Genomic DNA, 19,838 nt, shown 5'->3' with positions numbered 1-19,838 from the left:
CCAATTTCGTTAAAATTGTGTGTATTAAAATGTTGACAGTACTTTGAGTTGTGACTTTTAATTTTCTTCTTTATGCTTATGACTGGGATTATGTGAGTTTTTTCCCCCTATAGTCTTTTGTATTTTCCAGTTTTCCTATGTTGAATGTGTATTGCTCTTACCATCAGGGGAAATTTTTTTCATACATTAAAAAATATCAAATTGGTCTTTCCATCCTCTGTACTATACTTTATGCTCTGAAAACATGCTTAAAATATTTAACTTGGATATTAGAGTAAGAGAAATTTGAGGTAATCCTTTACATAATTCAGTTCTAAGAATGAAATGAATACATTGATATAAATTTCATGTTACTTTAAATAGATTTATCTTTGTCTATAGGTGTATATTTGAGAAATTTGAATATCTTGCCTCTTAGAATGGTAACCACATAGGTGCAATATGATGGAAAACTGTCTTTTTGCTATTTCTTTTTTTCTTTTTAGGGCCAAATCTGCGTGCGGCATACAGAAGTCCCAAGCTAGGGGTCAAATTGGAGCTATAGCTGCCAGTGTACGCCACAGCCACAGCACCCCCAGATCTGAGCCATATCTGTAGCCTACATCACAGCTCATGGCAATGCTGGATCCTTAACCCACTGAGTGAGCCAAGGATGGAACCTGCATCCTCATGGATACTAGTTCGGTTCTTAACCCACTGAGCCACAACAGGAACTCCTCTTTTTTCTATTTTTAATAAAGACTTTTGAATTTTTCATTTCTAAAAATTGAGATATAACTTACATACAGCAAAATGTGCAGATTTTAACTGTATAGTTTAGAAAGATTGACCAAATGTTTATACTCATGTAAATACCACCTCAACAATGCATGGAACATTTTCGTCACTCCAGAAAATTTCCCTCATGCTCCCTTCTTGTCAGTCTTCACACTGGAAGGTAAGTTCTATTCTGATTTTTACCACCATACGTTAATTTTGGTTCTTCTAGAACTCCATATAAATAGAATCATATAGTACATTCCCTTTTATGTCTAGCTTCTTTTGCTCAACATGATTTTGAGATTTTTCTGTGTTATATGTATCAGAAACATTTTTTTAATTGCTAAGTAGTATTCTATTGTATGAACATCACCGTTTGTTTATCCATTCTCATATTGACATATTGTGTAGGATGTGTCCCATTTGGACTATTTTAAAATCAGGGATGCTATTTGTATAACTGAACCATAACCCCCTGCTTCTTTTTTTTTTTTTTTTTTGCTATTTCTTGGGCCGCTCCCACGGCATATGGGGGTTCCCAGGCTAGGGGTCCAATCGGAGCTGTAGCCACTGGCCTACGCCAGAGCCACAGCAACGCAGGATCCGAGCCACGTCTGCAACCTACACCACAGCTCACGGCAACGCCGGATCGTTAACGCAGTGAGCAAGGGCAGGGACCGAACTCGCAACCTCATGGTTCCTAGTCGGATTCGTTAACCACTGCGCCACGACGGGAACTCCCCTTGCTTCTTTTTTTTAGATGAGCAGTGCTTGCAAATCAGGACTTGTTTCTAGGAGCTTGTAACTAAGACCACCACAGAGAAATCAGGGAGTTCCCACTGTGGCTTAGTGGTAACGAGCCTGACTAGTATCCATGAGGATGCAGGTTCAGTCCCTGGCCTTGCTTAGTGGATTAAGGATCCAGTGTTGCCGTAAGCTGTGGTGTAGGTCACCGATGTGGCTCAGATCCCGCGTTGCTGTGGCTGTGGCGTAGACTGGCAGTTGCAGCTCTGATTCGACCCCTAGCCTGGGCATTTTCATATGCTGCGGGTGTGGCCCTAAAACGCAAAAAAAAAAAAAAGGGAACAAAGAAATCAGAGAACAAAACTATCTCTGGCCTGCCAAGACCAGGGCAGATGCCTCAGGAATTTAACCAGCTGCTGTGCACAGAATGGCAGGCCTGCAAATTAACGAAAGCTCTCTTTACAGAAAGAAAAAGAAAAAGCTAAGCAGTGACAGAACTCAGGGCACCCAATTGGGGACCAAGAGAGCCATTGCTGCATTAGATCCAAATCACAGCAGTTGTTTGAGGTTGCTCCAGATACTGAGTGTCAACTGCCCCAAGAGATGGGGAGGGACACCCCCTTACCCCAGCCGGCCCCGTAGCAAGTGTTGCCTGAGTACCCATCTGGGCTCCCTTCTGCTGGTGCTTCTGGAGCCCTTGCTCTGCGGTCCCTGACTGCTCTTCCAATAGAGCTGCATAAAAAAACCACAGCCTGGAGTTCCCGTCGTGGCTCAGTGGTTAACGAATATGACTAAAAACCATGAGGTTGCGGGTTCAATCCCTGGCCTCACTCAGTGGGTTAAGGATCTGGCGTTGCTGTGAACTGTGGTGTATGTAGGTCGCAGATGTGGCTCGGATCCTGTGTTGCTGTGGCTCTGGCATAGGCTGGCGGCTACAGCTCCGATTAGATCCCTAGCCTGGGAACCTCCATATGCTGAGGGTGCGGCCTTGGAAAAAGACAAAAACAAACAAACAAAAAAACCCCACAGCCTCTTGGGGCATGTGCTTTGATACTAGACCGAAGTGGCTGTCACATATTCAGGTATTCAGCATTCTTCTTTTTTTTTCTTTTTAGGGCCACATCTGCAGCATATGGAAGTTCCCAGGTCAGACGTCCAATCTGAGCTGCATCTGCGACCTACACCACAGCTCATGGCAACGCCGGATGCCCAACCCACTGAGCAAGGCCAGGGATCGAACCTGCAACTTCATGGGTTCTAGTTGGGTTCGTAACCCACTGAGCCACAATGGGAACTCCCGGTATTCAGCATTCTTAAACAAGAGCAGAAACTACAAATTCTGGGTCTGAGAAGCCCAGGATGTCTCTCTGTGACAGAAGAGGGCACAAGCACCTTCTTCCCTCTTTTCATTCCTTAGAGCTCATTCCTATCTGTCCTACCACCAGCCAAGCACAATATGGCCTTTATTCCATTTCCTCAGGCACTGACCCTTTATCCCACCTTTCCCCCAAATCTCAACAGAGTTCAGATTAACCGAGTGCAGATAGAACTGACGAGTATGGAGGAGGTGTAGTTATTCAGTGGGTAGAAAGTGCTCTTAGAGGGTGGGAGATGGTGTGGGCCCTGAAGACAGGACCCTCGTTAAGCAGTGGCAGGACCAAAGGAGAGTGTGCCCTCTCCACCTGCCACATCATAAGGGCTTTCCAGTTCTAGAAGAATTTGTGGCAATACTTGTGCCAGGAGAGTGAATCTACCATGGGTGTTATACTGACCATCTTTGCTGATAACTGTACCAAAAGGATCCCTGACCCTCAGCAGTGGCAGCAAGAAAGCTGTCTATTCCATGTACCCTTTAGGTCAGCTTTCCCCTCCCCGGACTGTTTTTGTGTGTTACCTCACTGCGTCAGGTTCTGACCTGCTCATCCCGCCCCTGTTTCTTGCCCAGGTCTATTTTTTTCCTTGTTTCTTTATTTTTTGCCCTCTTCAGTTTAACCTTTCTGGTTAAAATCTAAAATAAACCAAACAAACATCAGACCTTCTAACTTTGCATTAGCTGACATCCCTGCCAAGGCGCTGACCCTGAGCACCTGCCAGAAGATATTTTTATTGCCTTTGGTTTCATTATAGATTGCAAACTACATGAAATTGGATTTCTTTTTCTCAGGATTTGGTTGCTAGTTGTTTATTCCAACACCAGATGGTATTTTCTGATTGAAGTTATTTATAAATAGTTTGATTCTCAAAGTCTTTTTTGATGTTACTGGATTACGTTGGGCCATGAGTCCAGTGTGACCTGTATGTGGAGAGGAGGTATAGACCGAAGCTTTGAAAAGCTGACACCAAACATGGGAACTGAAGCAATCACTGCCTCTCAGGCTAATATTCTATTGGTTTTAAGATGACTTTTACTTTTGGGGACCTATAATTTTCTTGAGATTGCTAGTCTTAGGAAAAACCAGTTATTTTCCCTGGGTTACTATATCGTCTCAAGTTCTAATTTTGATGTAAGTGCAAAGAATGGATTGTGTCCAGTCCAAGTTACAGTTATAACTTCAAACAATCGTCTTCTCATAGTCGTTAGCAAACATTTTTTAGAGGAAAGACTTTTAAGGACTTCCTTCTCTCCCTTCCAATTATAGTTGATACAGTAAGCTCTAACTCACCAAATGTGTTTGAGTACAATCTGGTACAACAGCTGATGTTTTGTAATCAGTTTTTTTTTTTTTGTGGGGGGCGGATTTGAACTATATGAAGGAAAGTTCATGATCTCATTCTGTGAAGTCAGTTTACTCTTATCAATGGACATGTAAGATTCATGTGTCAGTTCCTCTCCTAGGAACTAAAGATGATGAAAATTAACTATAAATCAAGGAAATGAAAAGCCTTGAGTTCTGACCTTTTTTTTTTTTTTAATAAACAAAAGCAAACAGTGAGACCCTGAATAATTGACATTCCATCTCTGAATATGAATGTTGGGGTCTCCACAGCAAATATAAGCTTTGTATTTGTGACTACTCCAGGGTGTACTTAGTAGATTACCTAGAGATACGGGCAACTAAAGGAAGTTATGGCAATTCCTTAGCAAAGACGTTTTAAGGTAACTTAAAATTATTTCATAGGATATCTTTCCCATGTCCATGAATAGAAAGACTTGATATAAAAATGGTGTGATCTACCTGGTGTGATCTACAGATTTAGTGCAAAATCCTGGCAGCCTTTTTTTCATAAATGGATATTTTTTTTTTGCCTTATATTTGAAGGGTTTATTTCTTTTTTTGCTCTGGGATATGGATATGTGCACGCACATTTTAATGAATACTCTTTGTGCACAAAAATGACAGTATCTGCATAAAAGCACATACAGTTTTGATAAAATTACTGCCACAATGAAATCCACGTTTATTTCCTCCCTTCCAACTTTTAAAATTTAACTCTTTTTTTCATTTATTTATACATATATTTTTTTCTACTGTACAGCATGATGACCCAGTTACACATACATGTGTACATTCTTTTTCCTCACATTATGCGTTCCATCGTAAGTGACGAGACAGAGTTCCCAGTGCTACACAGCAGGATCCCATTGCTGATCCCATCCTGAAGGCAACATTCTGCATGTATTTACCCCAAGCTCCCAGTCCCTCCCACTCCCTCCTTCTCCCCCTTGGCAACCAAAAGTCTATTCTCCAAGTCCATGATTTTCTTTGTGGAAGGGTTCCTTTGTGCCATATATTAGATTCCAGATATAAGTGATATCATATGGTATTTGACTTTCTCTTTCTGACTGACTTCACTCAGGATGAGAGTCTCTAGTTCCATCCATGTTGCTGCAAATGGCATTGTTTTGTTCTTTTTTATGGCTGAGTAGTATTCCATTATGTATATATACCACATCTTTCTAATCCAATCATCTATCAGTGGAGATTTGGGTTGATTCCATGTCTTGGCTATTGTGAATAGTGCTGCAAAGAACTTGCAGGTGCATGTGTCTTTTTTAAGGAGAGTTTTGTCTGGATATATGCCCAAGAGTGGGATTGCTGGGTCATACAGTAGTTCTATGTATAGTTTTCTACATACTCTTCTCCATACTGTTCTCCATAGTGGTTGTACCAGCTTATATTCCCACCAGCAGTGCAGGAGGGTTCCCTTTTCTCCACACCCCTTCCAGCATTTATTATTTGTGGACTTATTAATGATGGCCATTCTGACTGGTGTGAGGTGGTATCTCATGGTAATTTTGATTTGCACAGAAATGGATCTTGTTGATCTTAACAACAAGAAAGATACAGTTGGATGACTCCTGCTTTCCAATTTTAAAAAAGCTAAATTATTGTGGTACTGTCATAAAGATGGACAACATAAGCCAATGGAATGGATTCAAAGTTCAGTGATAAACCCGCACAGCTATAGTCAGTTGATTTTTTTTTTTCTTTTTAGGGCCACACTGTTGCATATGGAAGTTCTTGGACTGGAGTAGGAACAGAGCTGCATTCTGCAGCCTATGCCATGGCTTGTGGCATTGCTGGATCCTTAAACCCACTGAGTAAGACCAGGGATCAAACCTGCATCCTCATGGATACTAGTCAGGTTCTTAACCTGCTGAACCCCAACAAAACTTCTTTAGTCAATTGATTTCTGACAAGGGTACCAAGTCCATTAAATGGGAGAAAGGACAATCTCTTCAACAGATGTTACTGGGACAACTAGATATCCATGTGCAAAAGAATGAAGTTAGATTCCAACCTCACACCATATACTAATATTAACTCAAAAAGAATTTAAAAAAAAGAAGAATAAAAAGGAGTTCTTGTCGTGGCACAGCAGAAACAAATCCGACTAGGAACCATGAGGTTGTGTGTTCGATCCCTGGCTTGCTCAGTGGATAAGGATCCAGCGTTGCCGTGAGCTGGGTGTAGGTTGCAGATACAGCTCGGATTCTGCCTTGCTGTGGCTCTGGCGTAGGCTGGCAGCTGTAGCTTCAATTGGACCCCTAGCCTGGGAACCTCCATATGCTGCAGGTGCGGCCCTAAAAAGCAAAAAAAAAAAAAAAAAAGAATCAAAGACCTAATTGTAAGAGCCAAAACTCTTTGAAGAAAACATAAAGATACATCTTCATGACCTTGGATTTGGTAATAGGTTCTTAGAAATTATACAATGTCATGAGCAACAAAAGAGAAAATATATACATAGACTTTATCAAAATGTACAACTTTTGTGCATCAAAGGATATTATTAAGAACATGGAAAGAATCTACAGAATGGGAGAAAATATGCAATTTTGATAATGGCCTAGTATCCACAATATATTAAAAAAATGCAGCTCAATAGCAAAAAGACAAATAGCCCAGTTAAAATATGGGCAAAGACTTCATTGAACATTTATCCAAAGAAAATGTACAAATGGCCAACAATCATGTGAAAAGAGGTTCAACAACAGTGGTCATTAAGAAATGCAAATCAAAACCATAATGAGATACTACTTCACACCCACAGGGATGGCTATTATTTGAAAACACACCAAACAGAAAATATGAAGTGCTGGTAAGGATGTTGCAACCCATGTGCTTTGCCAGTGAGAATGTAAAATGGTGTGAGCACTGTGGAAAACAGTTTAGCAGTTCCTCAGAAAGTTACGTATGGAATTACTATATGACCCAGAAATTCTCCTTCTGGGTATATACCCCAAGTAATTGAAGACCGCTATTAAAACAAGTACTTGTACACAAATGTTTATAGCAGCACTATTCATAGTAGCCAAAAGGTAGAAACAACCCAAATATCCATCAGTGGATGAATGGGTGAATAAGATGTGCTATATCCACACAATGGAGTATTTTTAGCCATAAAAAAGAATAAAGTTCTGATGCACGCTACAGTGTAGAAGCACCTGAAAACATCATGCTAAGTGAAAGGAGGCAGATGCGGAAATCCCAAATTGTGTGATTGCATTTATATGAAATATCCAGAATAGATCAATTCATGGAGACAGAAAGCTTATTAGTGGTCACCTGAGGCTGGAGCATGGGGAATGGTAGTGACTGCTTAATGAGTATGAGTTTTCATTTTGGATGACTAAATGTTTTGGAACTAGATAGAGGTGATGGTTGTACAACATTGTGAATACACTAAATACCACTGAATTGTACACTTTAAAATGGTTAATTTTATGTTATGTGAAATTTACCTCAAATTTTTAAAATTACATCATACGGTTTTTGTGATCTCATAAGTAACTGTGGCTTTGCTGTCATAGTTACCTTGTGACTGTTGGAACCTATGTGCTTTATTTATAGCATTAGTACATTGGGACGTTCTTTCCAGCTGTGGACAAGAAGACTCGAAGACAGGTGATCCCATGTGGGTTTCTCCCTAGAAAAACAATTAAGGAATATAGTTTGGCTTTTTAATTTTCACTTGTGGAAGCTGGTAAAACTACCTTGAGTGGGCCCTTTGTTGTTTTAAAATGTGATCTGGATCTCTTTTTTAATTTGAAAAAGCATGTTTAAAATAACTTATTTGGAGATGGAACAGCTTTTGGTTTTATGAAAATTAGGAGTAATTTTTAAAGAATGTAAGATAATACAGATAGAATTACAGTAAGGGAGTTCCCATCGTGGCTTAGTGGAAACAAATCTGACTAGTATCCATGAGGACACAGGTTCAATCCCTGACTTTGCTCAGAGGGTTAAGGATCTAGTGTTGCCGTGAGCTGTGGTATAGGTAGCAGACATGGCTCGGATCTAGCGTTGCTGTGGCTGTGGTATAGGCCAGTAGCTACAGCTCCAATTCGACCCCTAGCCTGGGAACCTCCGTATGTCTCAGGTGCAGCCCTAAAAAGACCCTCCCCCCCAAAAAAAGAATTACAGTAAGATTTTTCTGATGCTTTCCTATGTTGCACTGCTAGAGAATTTTTTTAACACTTTCAAAAACTATCACAAGTGCTTTTTATTGTCAGTGGATTTGGCGTTAGGAATAAGAAATTTCTGCTTTCAGATCAAGCATATCTTATGCAGAAACTGAAAACCTGGAGTTCTCGTCGTGGTGCAGCAGAAACAAATCCGACTAGGAACCATGAGGTCGTGGGTTCGACCCCGGCCTCACTCAGTGGGTTAAGGATCTGACATTGCTATGAGCTGTGGGGTAGGTCACAGACAAGGCTAGGATCTGGAGTTGCTGTGGCTGTGGCATAGGCTGGTGGATGTAGCTCCCATTAGACCTCTAGCCTGGGAATCTACACATGCTGTGGGAGCAGCCCTAAAAAAAAACCCCAAAAAACTAAAAACCTCATTTTCTTCTTCTAATGTTATACATATTTTGTTTTTTGAAGGAGGGTCTTTAGGTTAGATTCAGACAAGATCTGAGCTTGAGGAGAGCATCTTGCTCAAAAGTAGAAGTGCTTTGCCTGTGGTCACGAAGCTTTCCTTTGTGATTGGAGTGGATGCTTCTGCCCTTATGTTGTGTGTGGACTTGTCTTTCTAGCAGATGTTATTTATGCTTATGTTTTGTTGTCTTGCACACTCCCACCTGATTCCTCTTATGACCCAAAACATGCCATCCAGGCTAAGAGTTTGTAGACATGAAACAAAGCAAAGTGGTTCGTAGTGGATTGGATGGTGCCATTAACATCAGGTCCCAATCAACTGAACTAGAGAGTAGAAGAATAAATGCTTTGCTTGCATCAGGGATTGCATTTTTAAAGTTAGAAGGGATCTGGTAAGCATGACGAGATACCTGGGATAAATGTAATGAAGCAGTAGGTGTGTGTAAGTATTTAGCTGAAAATCATGATGGCTGCTGCTTTCCATAAAATTAGGCAGAGTTCCTTTTTGTGATGTTCATTGAATAATTTTTTTAATTAAGAAAAGGCCAGGTTTTTTTTTTAAGTTGTGGAGAATTTAATGTTTTTAATAAATTATTAACTAGAACAGTTTTCCAACAAGAGCGAGTTTGACATTGAGCTACTATACCATGAGGGCAGCAGAAGAGAGAAAAATAAGTGGACAACAGCTTCCTGCAGGACCATGTGTGCCCAGGACCCCCACCTGTGAACAGTGGCATATAGCAGGTTTCCTGACAGTTTTCTTAACCTTTCTGTGCCTTAGTTTCCTCTTCTGGGCAATTAGAATAATAGAATCTCCCTCATAGAGTTGTTATAAAGATGGAGTTAATTTATTTACAGCCCTTAGGACAGTGCCTGACACAGAGTGAAAGCTTGGTGGGAGTATGTTAAAGATGAAAGAATGAAGGTAAAAGATCTAGGAGCGTCTCTGGAGAGGGGTGGTTTTTGGAGGGGCACCCTGTAATCCTAACTCTCTCTAGTGTACCCAGCACCATCAAAGTTCTGACTCCCTCTGGGGCAGTCACTTAGGGCCATTTCACTACGAATGGGCATCTTCACCCCAAAAAAATGCTTCGGGAAAGAAAGAGCCCCAAAGCAGTGGTTTTTCAGCTGCTTCCCAAGTAATCACACAAAGCATTTTTGGTGGTCTGTTGAAAACATAATAGTTACTGTCTCATTCATTTGCGAAGAGTTAACTGTGTGCCCATCCTTGGAACTGGGTAGAATGAGCCATAAGGGCAAGGGTCAGAGACAAAGATGAAGATAATGTAGCTCCTTGGCCTGGACCTCACAGTTTAGACCACTTTTCGTGCTTCTAGAATCCATGTCAGGAAACCCCCAGGGCTTTGAATCGAAGAGCATCAGAAAATAGCACATCCTTGATGATGTGCATCCTTGAAATTGTAAGGCCACATGTCAGTTAATTTTATCATTTCTGCTAAGCATCTTAAACTTAGCTAGGGGAGAGAGATGGAAACTCATTGATGAAAAGACTATTCAAAATACAGATTTTAATGAATCATTTTGTCCTGATGTATTATCAGAGATGATCATTTGCTTTTTTTTCCTTTTTTGTATTTTTCAGTTTTTACTAGCATTTTAAATCATTTTAAACTGCTAGTGTGTATTTTAATGACCTTTTTACTCTCGCCACCTGCTTATTTTTTCCCTGTTTCTGTAAAGTTCTGGTGAAAATGAATTAGGAAAGGAGATTGATGAAATTGGATAACTCAGCTTTCTAGAATATATTTTACCTCTTTTCTCGTGAAGTGAGGATTTGCTGCTTCTTTTATAGGACTGGATTGCAGCTGCAGAAGCAACAGCAAGTGAACCTTTAAAGATGCACATGGGGCTGCATAAAGAGAAGAGAGAAACTGGAGAGACCAAGGAAGTGAGGACAATGTATATTTCCTAGGTAAATAGTACGCTTCTGGATTTTAAGTCTCTTGCTATATCAGTTACCATCACTTTGTCATGCCTCAATCTTTATAGCCATATTTAGTCTTTGTACTGCTGTTAAACATTATTTTCTCCTTCCTTGGTTTTTACTGCTGAGCTCTTTGATCAAATATTTCTTTTTTGGATTAGTCTAAACTGTATTAAATATACAGTATGTGATTTGTGAGGTCACTTTTTGGGAGGCAAGTTATTCAACCTTTTTTATTTTTTATTTTTCTTATAGTTGATTTACAATGTTGTGCCAATTTCTGCTGTACAGCAAAGTGACTCAGTTATATAGTCACTTTGTATATATCCCAGGAGATTGGTTATAGTTCCCTGTGCTGTACAGTAGGACGTTATTGTTTATCCATTCTAAATGTGATAGTTTGCATCTACTAACCCCAAACTCCCAGTCCATCCCACTGTCTTCCCCCTCCCCGCCGTCAGCCACAAGTCTGTTCTCTATGTCCATGAGTCTGTTTCTATTTTGTACATAGGTTCATTTGTGCCGTTATTTTAGATTCCACATGTAAGTGGTATCATACAGTATTTGTCTTTCTCTTTTTGCCTTAACTTCACTGAGTATGATAATCTCTAAGTCCATCCATGTTGCTGCAAATGGCATTATTTTGTTCTTTATTGTGACTGAGTAGTATTCCTTGTGTGTATCTACTACATCTTCTTAATCCATTCATCCGTTGATGGGCCTTTAGGTTGTTCTATGTCTTGGTTATTGCGAATAGTGCTGCTGTGAACATAGGCGTGCATGTATTTTTTTGACTTACAGTTTTGTCCGGATATATGGCCAGGAGTGGGATTGTTGGATCAGATGGTAATTCTACTTTTGGTTTTCTGAGGAACCTCTGTACTATTTTCCATAGTGGTTGTATCTTAGGTTGACCATTGGGTATCATAAAAATAGAGTCATTTGTTGTGTCTCTCTGATGTGCAGGCTTAGTTCAAGGTCAGCTTTTAATCTGAGTGCAAAACATATACTTCTGCTTTATTAAATGACCAACTTAAAAAACTAGAACACTAGTTTGAATGCCAGTTATCCAAGCCAAGTTCTCAGGGCCCAAGATGAATGGTACTGCCCCCTGGAATTTTTCAGTGTTAAATAAACTTAATACTAAAGACAAAGCCAACTGGCAAATAATCAGTGTAAATAGCCATAGCCTCTCTTGATGAAATAGATGTGCTCTTGTAAAATTATATACTCATGTGTATTATTTGGGAACTCTATTTATCCTCTTACTGAGCCATTCACAAACTTAGACTTTGAGGGGTTTTGTTGTTATTGTTGAAGTTTTTTAAATAAAAGAAATCTGTTATATTATCTGTCATTATAAAGTTAAGAACTGGAGTTTCTTCTATGGTGCAACAGGATCGGCAGTGTCTCTGGAGCACTGGGGTGCACGTTGGCTCCCCAGCTCAGCATAGTGTGCTAAGGATCTGGCGTTGCTGCAGCTGCAGCGTAGGTTGCAACTGTGTCTCGGATCTGATCCTTGCCCAGGAACTCCATATGCCATGGGACGGCCAAAAAAGAAACAAAAAAGTTAAGAATTTTTTTTTTTTTTTTTTTTGTCTTTTTAGGGCTGCTCCCACGGCATATGGAGGTTCCCAGGCTAGGAGTCCAATCGGAGCTACAGCTTCTAGCCTACACCACAGCTGCAGCAGCATGGGATCTGAGCAAAGTTTGTGACCTACACCTCAGCTCATGGTAACACTGGATCCTTAACCCACTGAGCAAGGCCAGGGGTCAAACCTGCAACCTCATGAAACTTTCTGGGAAGAAAGGGAGGTAAATAGTGTCAGAGTCATTGACGGTGTATAGTGGAAGTTCTGTGCACAGCAGCCTGATTGTAGACAGCTCCATGGTAACATCAGTCCCTCTCCACAAGCCTGGGCTCCAGCCCATGGCAATTTCCCTACAGGTGTCACTTGGGAACTTCCTGCCTTATGGTGGATAGCAGCAGGGCTACTATTGGATAGAAGATTTATTCGTTTTCTCATTCTTTAACTTTGAGTTGAAAGATGGAGTGAAAGATTGTGTATCAATCTTCTAAACTGAAAATGGCATAAGACAAGTTTATTACAGGTGAACTTATACACATATTTTCTAGTGCTCACCTTCTCACCAACTCTGCTGTCATACTGGTCTTTCTGTTCTTTGCTCAGTCCTGAAATAGTCTCCCAAATAGCCACGTGACTCCTGCCCTCCTCCTTCACGTCTCTGCTGTGGGGGCAAAGTTAATGCAAAGGGCAAAGCCAGGTTGGACTAGGCAGGAATTTTCTGTAACGTCAGTCTCTGCACCCACTCTCTGGACACACTAAGCTGTCTTGCCTGAGACCAGCTTATCTCCTTTCTCCCACTCCACTCCTTCTCCGTATCTAGTATGGTTTTGTTTATTTTACATATCATACTTTTCCTTTTTTTTTTTTTTTTTTTTGTCTTTTTAATATTTCTTGGGCCGCTCCTGCGGCATATGGAGGCTCCCAGGCTAGGGGTCCAATCGGAGCTGTAGCCACCGGCCTACACCAGAGCCACAGCAACGCTGGATCCGAGCCGCGTCTGCAACCTACACCACAGCTCACAGCAACGCCGGATCCTTAACCCACTAAGCAAGGGCAGGGACCGAACCCGCAACCTCATGGTTCCTAGTCAGATTCGTTAACCACTGCACCACGACGGGAACTCCCATACTTTTCCTCTTATACCTTTAGCATCTTTTAAAATTAACTATGTCTCATTTCTTCCTTGTATACTGTTGACATAGTATACATTTGGTTTTAAATAGATTCTCTCAGAAGGGTTTAAAAGTATACTTTTATCGTTGTAGTATATTAAAATTAAGGATATTGGAGTTGGAGTTTAAAATGGATTTTTGATATCTGATGACATGACACAATTTAAAATTTTAACCTATTCCTAGATTAGGAGTAACACTGTTATTTTCTTTAAAAATTTTTAACATGAATTTGACGTAAGCTTCATTTATAGTTTCTTCTTTTCATTTTCTTTAGCCAGTTTTAGGATCGGGTTAATAGAATAAAGTAGATAACCTATATCTTGACCTATTTTAGGCACGTTTTCTGTAATGTGAATTGTTTGTTTCTGGAGAGTTTGAAATGATCCACTAACAAACCATCAGAGACTAGTTGCTTTGGGGAGATGTGGTTATTTATTCTTATAGATGTTGGTCTAGTTAAGTATTTTATTTTTTGCCAGCATTAAAATTTTACATTTTTAATGGAAAACCCATCTATTTTGTTTTATTCAAAGTTATTAACACATATGTAATAGTTCCCTATGATTTTATTGCTTCTTTTATATTTTCGGTTTCATGCCTTTCCTCTTTTTTTTTTTTTTTTTGTAACTGAATTTACTAGTAGTACCACTGTTAGTCTTTTCACAAAGAGAGTTAAGGATCTGGAGTTGTCACTGCTGTGGCTCGGGTAGCTTTTGTGGGGCAGGTTCGATCCCTGGCTTAGAAACTTCCACATGCTGTGAGTGCAGCCAAAAAAGGTACAGAAGAAGGTAGGGAAAAGTCATTTTCTTCCTCGCTCCTTATCCTTAGGCAGTAAACCCCCCTCTCATAAGCAGCACCTCCTGCCAGTTTCTTACGGGTCCTTCCAAAGCATTTTGGTTCTTGGTTTCAAAATATCTAGTTCTTTTTTAAGAAAAGTTCATCTCAGTGTTTTTTAGTTGCTTCTCAAGGTTATTAATTGCATTTTAAAGTTTTTATTTTTGTTTTGACGGTACTTAAAGCAACAGTTGTCGTCCTCTATTCTTTTTTTTCCATAGTCTATAAATTTCTTGTGCAGTGATTTTGTTATATTTTCTGATTTATTATTATTATTTCAGAGCTTATCTTTTGTAAGCTTATCTTTTATAAGAGTATTGTTGGGTTTTGTCTTCTGTTGAACCAGACTTGATTCTAAAACTTATATATGTGAATTTAGCCTCTTTAATTTGTGATTGCTTTTGCATGTATTATGTTTTATGCATGTACTTTAGATCCTTTTTTTAAAAATTTTTTTTATTTAGGGCCACACCTGTGGCATATGGAAGTTGATCCCAGGCTAGGGGTCAAATTGGAGATGCAGCTGCCACAGCCATAGCAACACCTGATCTAAGTTGCATCTGCTACCTACATGGTAGCTTGAGGCAACACTGGATCCTTAATGCACTGAGCAAGGCCAGGGATTGAACCTGCATCCTCATAGATACTAGTTGAATTCTTAACCTGCTGAGCCACATTGAGAACTCCTCTACATATAATTTGTATCTTAATTTTCGTATTGCCTAGTTGCCCCTTTTCTTTTCTACTTTCCGTTTTATGAAATGTTCTTTTCTTCTTTTTAACCTTAAAACAAAATTTAAAGGTGAGCAATTCTCTTAGTGCTAAAAATAACATTTGTTCCTATATTTATTTACTATCAGCAAAGCAAAAACAGGAACTTTCCTTTCTTCCATATAAGGAGACTCAGTTCTCCCTGTTTTGCCATCTCCTCTTCCTACTCCTCATCTACCCTCATTATTTTTACTCTTCAATTTTACATTTGTTCTATGAGGTGCACTAATTCTTCTTGGGCTTCAGTCTGGTATTTTGCTATTCTTGATTAAGGTAGTTAACAACCACCCTCGCTCTGAGCTGACAGACACTGAGCTAGGCAAGGAGATACAAAGATAAAGGCAATTCCAGGAGTTCCCATGTGGCTCAGCAGAAATGAATCTGACTAGTATCCATGAGGATACAGGTTCGATCCTTGGCCTCGCTCAGTGGGTTAAGGATCTGGCACTGCTTTGAGCTGGTGGTGTAGGTTGCAGACGCGGCTCAGATCTGGTGTTGTGGTGGCTGTGGTGTAGGCTGGCAGCTGCAGCTCCCATTTGACCCCCTAGCCTGAGAACCTATATGCCACGGTTGTGGCCCTAGAAAACAAAAACTAAAACAAACAAACAAAGACAAAAGCTGTTCTGACTTTGTCTTCAAGGTCCCTTTCTGGATGCGGAGTTGGCATGTATGCAAACCAATAGTGGCAAAAGGTGTGATGTGTGTCAGATGTCCCGGAGACACAGGGAGGGAGGGAATATGTTTGGTGAGTCAGTACAGGCACCTTGGGAGCTGAGTGTTACTGTGCCCATAGGGCTTTGGGGAATAGGGGACAAGGTTAATGGGCGAAAGCCTGAAGGTACCCAGATGGCAGGAGATGAGACTGGACCAAGGGGTGTTGTGGTCAGATTGCGAAGCACCTCAAATACCAGACCAACAAGTTTCAGTTTGTATCCTGTGGCTGTACCTCTAAGCGGGGTGGGGTACGATGTTCAAGTTTGTTTTTAGGAAGGTAACTCTGTTCAGTGAAGCATGGACTGCAGGGTAAAGTCAGGTAAGCAGCTGTGGCAGTCATCCAGGTAAGAGATGATAAGAACTTGAACAAGGTAACAGAGTGGTGATGGAGAAGATGAGGTGTTTTGAAGCAAAATCTAAAAATATTGTGCTGACACAAGTGAGACTGGAATTAGAAGACTGGATTTAGAGGGTTATCTTGTTTGTTGTTTGTTAGTTTGTCTGTCTTAGGGAAGGTAATAATAGATGCTGGAAATATTGACTAAGTTATATATCATGGGGTAAAGATTGTGGAAGGGGGTGCAGCGATTAATTTGGAGAGAGAGCATTTTTAGATGCTTTGAATTTAAGAAACCGTCAAGTGATCTAGGAACATATACCTAGGAGCAATTGGAAATATGCATCAGAACTTCAGCTGAGACGTAGGGGCCAGAGATAAAGGTTGTAGAGATGTACTTGCTCCAAGGAAGAGGTCAAAGCCATGAATAAAGTTCACCCAGGTAGAGCATGTAGCCAGAAAAAAGGGTTTAGGTTGGCCTCTTGGCCAAGGCCAGTCTTTATGTGCAGGAAATCAAAATGTACTGAGCACTGTAATACATGTCCAGCATGGAGTGGTGGGAGCTCTTTCAGATGGCTGACTTTATCTTCTTAACAGCCCTGTGTATGGAAATTATTACTCCCCTCCTTTCCGGGCCAGGAAACTAAGGCCCTCAAGGCGTTGTTACTAAGCTAGTAAGTGGGATCGCACACCAGGCCTGAGTGCCAAGCCAATGCTGGAAGAAGAGATGGGGAGAATCAGGCAAGAGTGGTGCGGAAGAGACGATCTCCTGCAAGGGCAGCGGCCCTTAGTGGCCATTCGCTCAGAAGTCCAGTAGAACAGGAGAGGCTTAGCCACTGGTGTGCTCAGTTAGAAAACTGATAGTGGTCCCACTATGCTCTGTCCACCGAGTCAGCTCACACAGGAGCCAGAGGAGCTGAGGAAATGCAGACAGCACTGTGGACTGCCGCTCTTGGAGACATCTCGGTGGTGGGGGGTGACAAGGGCACCTGGCTGGGGGGGTTGACAATCATTTTGTTTGTTTATGACAGCATGAAGTATTCTGATTCACTCATCTTTTTTCCTTCGAGGTCTCCTGTCTTAAATGGCCTTGTCTCTGAGCTTCTGTTACTTAAAAAAAAACAAATAACCAAGTAACTCTGCCGGCCTTCCTTTCTCATAACCTGCTTGTTTGACATGTTTACTCGGAGTCCTTTTCTACACATTGTTTTCAGATGTTTCCAGGCTGTTGTCTTAGTAACTGGCTTTGGTTGCTAATTATGTATGAATTCCTGAGAGCCCCTTCTTGTTTCTTCTTTTCATTCTGGAAGTGGTTTTCTTCTGTCATTTGAATCTTTTGTTCAATTCAGTTTTCTCCAGAACTTGAACTCATGGGCTGTGTCTCTCTTCCAGACAATAACTTGTTCTTGCACTCTCTGATGACAGGAGAGCGTTAGTGCTAAGAGTGTGAGCCCTGAACTGGGCTTGCCTGGGGTCAAATCCTGGCTCTGCCAACTACTAGCTGAGTGATCTCGAGCAAGTTCCTTTGTCAAACTGCTTCGTGTCTCATTTTCCTCATCTGAAAATTGGAGACAATAATAATACCTCCTGGCAAGGGCTGTGGTGAGAGTTAAAAGAACTAGTGCATATAAAGTGCTTAGAATGGACAGTGTATAATGCTAGTGTGTGTTCCACCATTTTCAGCTGTTCTTGTTGTTATTATTCTGAGGGGAAGCAGCGGGAGAGGTGACCTTTTCCTGATTGTTGTTTGAACCGCAAAAATCAGCGATAAATTTACAGACTCTTGGAGCCTCACCTGATAAACTATAAGTAGACACATCCTGGGAACCAGGTAGCATTCCTTCAGGTTGTTAAAGCGTTTAGCAGTGAACAAACACTTTGAACGGTGGTCTGGATGAGGCACCTAGAGTCGCAGATGTCCCCTGTGTGACCTCACCTTCCCCATGGCAGCATTTAGCTGACTTCCCTTAAATACAGGCCATAAAGTTCTTACTTGTACCTTACTGAATAGTTCTCCCTCAAAAGCGTTATTTAATTTTGTGTGTCCCCTCAGCAAAGACAAATGCTGGTCAAATCACACAAAATTAAGTCACTTTCCTTAAGTCCATGGTGGGGCTGGGACTTAATTAAAATCCCATGGTGGCATTTGCATCGTGGCTCAGTGGGTTAAGAACCCAACTGGTATCCATGAGGATTCGGGTTTGATCCCTGGCCTCACTCAGTGTTTTAAAGATCAGGCATCCACACAAGCTGTGGTGTAGGTCACAGATGCGGCTTGGATCTGTCTGTGTGGCCCTAAAAAGAAGAAGAAGAAAAAAAGCCCATGGTATCTGACTCCGTGGTATTAAAAGAAGGAAAAGTGTTCACTAATACGTACATTAAACTGTCTGTAGGGCCATCTTAGTTTAGGCTGCTCTAACAAAATGGGGGGGGGGGCTTATAAACAGCAGATATTTATTTCTCCCTGTTCTGGAGGCTGGACATTGCGATCGAGGTGGCAGCGTGGTTGGGTTCTGGTGAGGGCCCTCCTCTGGGTTGTGCATGACCTTGTTGTTGTTGTGTCCTCATATGGTCGACAGAGGTGAGAGAGCTTGCTTGGGCCTCTTTTTAGGAGGGCACTAATCCCACTCCTGAGGTTGCCCTGTGACAACCCGATTATCTCCCAAAGGCCCCACATCCTAGTACCATCACATTGGAGGTTAGAATTTTACCATGAATTTGGAGGTGAGGGAGGACACGAACCTTCAGTTCGTAGTAAGTATCATTCTCTAAAGCTGTGATTATGAACGCTCCATATCTTTTGACAATGGAGATGTGCTATTTTTACAAGAAAAATCTCATTGAACTAACAAGAAAGTAATAACAAAGTGCTTACATGACAGACATAGGGAATGAGGGAGCCAGTGACCCTTTAAGAACCTGTTGCCAGAATTTGCACGGTCTCAAATATTTATTTACTAGGCAAGAAAAGATAGAAAGATAGTGACTTTACATTGGAGAAACCGCCTTAGCCAAGTGGTCATGGTCAGCAGCAGCAGTGGTAAGACAGCCTGAACCCCATGTGTGATAAGATGCGCCAAGAAGAATACACCCCCATTTCTGTGGTATTTCTGCCCAAAATGCAGAACCTCAGTGTAATCATGAGAGGACATCAGGTGAACCCAAATCAAGGGACATTCAACCAAATAACTGATTAATACTCTTGAAAAGTGTCAAGGACATGAATAATAAGACCCAGGAACTGTCGCAGACCATGGGAAACTAAGAGATAATGAAGAAACGCCATGGGGATCCTGGATAGGATTCTGGGACAGAAAAGGACATTAGTAGGAAAAAAAACGTGTGCAGTTGGAATAAGATCTTCATTTTAGTTACTGGTATTGTGCTGATGTTGACGCCCTGGTTCTGTTCGGTTTCTGTGGTTATATAAGATTAGGGGAAGCTGGGTCAGGGATATAGGGAAACTGTTCTATTTTTGCAACTTTTCTATGAGTCTAAAATTAGCTCAAAATTTAAAATTTAAAAGTTTTCTCCCTATCTCATTTTTCCTTTTTTTAAAATGATTTTTATTTTTTCCTTCATAGCTGGTTTACAGTGTTCTGTCAAGTCATTTTTCTTTTAAGTAAAAAGCCAACATGGAATAGAGAAA

At 40.9% G+C, this 19,838-nt stretch overlaps 1 protein-coding gene across 5 annotated transcripts in view; it reads left to right on the top strand.

Annotated features, from left to right (window-relative positions):
- The window catches only part of ZHX3 (zinc fingers and homeoboxes 3), a 114,740-nt gene that overhangs the window by 36,439 nt on the left and 58,463 nt on the right, over window positions 1–19,838 (top strand). For 3 of the 5 annotated variants that reach the window (XM_021077228.1, XM_021077233.1, XM_021077229.1), the window contains exon 2: window positions 10,638–10,757. The exons of the other annotated variants lie outside the window; for them this stretch is intronic. The gene's annotated coding sequence lies outside the window, so the exon portion shown is untranslated. The remainder of the gene's footprint in view (window positions 1–10,637; window positions 10,758–19,838) is intronic. 5 annotated transcript variants of the gene reach the window in all.

The sequence above is a fragment of the Sus scrofa genome, chromosome 17 (assembly GCF_000003025.6).
Source record: "Sus scrofa isolate TJ Tabasco breed Duroc chromosome 17, Sscrofa11.1, whole genome shotgun sequence".
NCBI classification, from domain to species: domain Eukaryota; kingdom Metazoa; phylum Chordata; class Mammalia; order Artiodactyla; family Suidae; genus Sus; species Sus scrofa.
Note: the sequence above shows the minus strand (reverse complement) of the source record. Positions and strands in the feature narration are given on the sequence as shown.